This window comes from Rhagoletis zephyria, unplaced genomic scaffold (genome assembly GCF_001687245.7).
Source record: "Rhagoletis zephyria isolate East Lansing unplaced genomic scaffold, Rhagoletis_zephyria_1.1 Rzeph_scaffold_01881, whole genome shotgun sequence".
Classification (NCBI taxonomy): Eukaryota; Metazoa; Arthropoda; class Insecta; order Diptera; family Tephritidae; genus Rhagoletis; species Rhagoletis zephyria.
The window spans coordinates 64121-67079 of record NW_016158965.1 but is presented as its reverse complement, the minus strand read 5'-3'; the positions used below and the strand labels follow the sequence as shown (position 1 = coordinate 67079).

The following is a 2959-nucleotide window of genomic DNA, read 5'->3' as shown; positions in this document are numbered from 1 at the left end:
ATGACTGAAATATATATTTTGCGAGGATTTTTGGAGCTTTTAAGCTTTTCTTAATTATCTCAATGATATGTGCTTAAAGGAACTTTCATGGTCATAATTGAACACTAACTGATATGGAGATACGTAAAAGAAATGGAGAAGTTAAATCACAAATATATTCAAGATACACTTCAGTACAGAGTAAACCCGCAAGGAAAATATTGGAGTAATTCCACTCAGAAGCAATGCGGCAACATTCCTCTTCGTTGCTTGTGGGAACATAACTGGCGTTTTAAATCGACATTGTTTCCCTTACGCTTCTTTTGAAAACAATATGAAAGCTATGAGGGAAAGATATGAGGAAGCATTAAAATTACTGCCCAACGAAAGCGAGTGTTTCCATACTTTTTTAGAAAATGTATAGCATGCATGGAGTAATGTTTTTAAAAAAGCAGAAGCATCTTGAGAGCACACGATAAGTCGACTCCTAATCAAAGAAAAAGTACTTCAAAGCATTTAAAGTTTTCTGAAGTTCCGACATAAATGCTAAAACTTAAACCGCTAAACCTTTTCAAATTTAGTGCCATTTCCTTAAGTAGATTTTAAAATTAATTTGCCTTTTAAACACAAATTTTGTTCTGAAAAACAGGCAAAATAAATTATAAATGCTACTTGAGAAAGCGGTACTTGGGATTATCAACATCTTTTTGTCACTATAACTTTATAGTCTACTCTAAACGATGAAGCAGCACTAACAGGACTATGATACACTTAATCTATAGAAATGTTTAAGACCATGCGCTGACTTAGGATGAATAAGTTAGAATGTCAACCACCATTTGAGTGTTACGGTTGAAACCTTCGGAGAAACGACTATTTTATAACTTTGACCAAAGTTCCAAANCTTAGGATGAATAAGTTAGAATGTCAACCACCATTTGAGTGTTACGGTTGAAACCTTCGGAGAAACGACTATTTTATAACTTTGGCCAAAGTTCCAAAAATCAATTTTAAAATTTATCAGACTGTTAAAATTTAAAATGACAAATTTTCCGAACAAAACTGTGTACTTTTGAACTTTACCAGGCATGGAAATCATTTAAAACCACAAAAGGAGTACCACAAGGTTCGGTTGTTGGACATATGATCTGGCACATTATGTATTATAGAGTTNCTATTTCTATCTTAAATGCTCGGGTAGAAATAACTTTATGAGTGTGTGCATCGCAAGTACGGCTAGACATATTTACAAGATCTGTTCAGTGTGGGAGCTCATGGTAATGGTGATAGGTATGAGATTATTTTCTTCGAGTCAGTTCCTATAACATAAAATGGTTCTCGTGGATTGAACGAATTCAAAAAATGACTGAAATATATATTTTGCGAGGATTTTTGGAGCTTTTAAGCTTTTCTTAATTATCTCAATGATATGTGCTTAAAGGAACTTTCATGGTCATAATTGAACACTAACTGATATGGAGATACGTAAAAGAAATGGAGAAGTTAAATCACAAATATATTCAAGATACACTTCAGTACAGAGTAAACCCGCAAGGAAAATATTGGAGTAATTCCACTCAGAAGCAATGCGGCAACATTCCTCTTCGTTGCTTGTGGGAATATAACTGGCGTTTTGAATCGACATTGTTTCCCTTACGCTTCTTTTGAAAACAATATGAAAGCAATGAGGAAGCATTAAATTTACTGCCCAACGAAAGCGAATGTTTCCATACTTTTTTAGAAAATGTATAGCATGCATGGAGTAATGATTTTAAAAAAGCAGAAGCATCTTGAGAGCACACGATAAGTCGACTCCTAATCAAAGAAAAAGTACTTCAACGCATTTAAAGTTTTCTGAAGTTCCGACATAAATGCTAAAACTTAAACCTCTAAACCTTTTCAAATTTAGTGCCATTTCCTTAAGTAGATTTTAAAATTAATTTGCCTTTTAAACACAAATTTTGTTCTGAAAAACAGGCAAAATAAATTATAAATGCTACTTGAAAAAGCGGTACTTGGGATTATCAACATCTTTTTGTCACCAAAACTTTATAGTCCACTCTAAACGATGAAGCAGCACTAACAGGACTATGATACACTTAATCTATAGAATAGTTTAAGACCATGCGCTGACTAAGGATGAATAAGTTAGAATGTCAACCACCATTTGAGTGTTACGGTTGAAACCTTCGGAAAAACTACTATTTTATAACTTTGGCCAAAGTTCCAAAAATCGATTTTAAAGTTTATCAGACTGTTAAAATTTAAAATGACAAATTTTCCGAACAAAACTGTGTACTTTTGAACTTTACCAGGCATGGAAATCGTTTAAAACTACAAAAGGAGTGCCACAAGGTTCGGTTGTTGGACATATGATCTGGCACATTATGTATTATAGAGTCCTGCGTTAGAAGTTTCCCTCTGGCTTTGCTAACTATTTACATTCTTCACATGGAAAATAAGGCTGCTGTAATTGTTAAACCAGATTAAAATTTCCTTATTTACGAAGGGAACGGCGAAGTTCTGATAAGCAGCCGAAATAGCAAGAATCACAACGGAAAGGCATATGATCATATAATTAACAATCTCACACTGGCCGTTTAGGCTTTTTGGGTTAGGTGTAGGATGGGTTTTCATGACAGAGATAGACTCGTCTGTCGAGGTGCACCCGCTTTTAGAAGAAAACTATTTTTGTATGTTCGTCGAATCAGAATTGAACCTGGGTCCTACCAAGTGATAGTGCTGACCTCTACCCACTCGGCCATGGTAGTCGAACAGAAACTATTCAATACAGAATAACCAAAAGGTAGAAGGTAACCTCAAAAAAGTATTAGTACTACGAAGCATGGAAAACAGGAAACACGGTGAATAAAATTCCAGCCCAAAATGCTTTTGGTGGACACTCCAAGCAGTACTTGTGCTTTTTCGATAAAACTAAGCTTATACATGTAACTAAAGCTAACTGGTAAAACCGTTAAGG

General features: G+C 34.7%; 1 pseudogene; it reads right to left on the bottom strand.

Annotated features, from left to right (window-relative positions):
- Nucleotides 1–2959, bottom strand: part of LOC108365464 (putative uncharacterized protein DDB_G0277255) — an 88845-nt pseudogene that overhangs the window by 21772 nt on the left and 64114 nt on the right.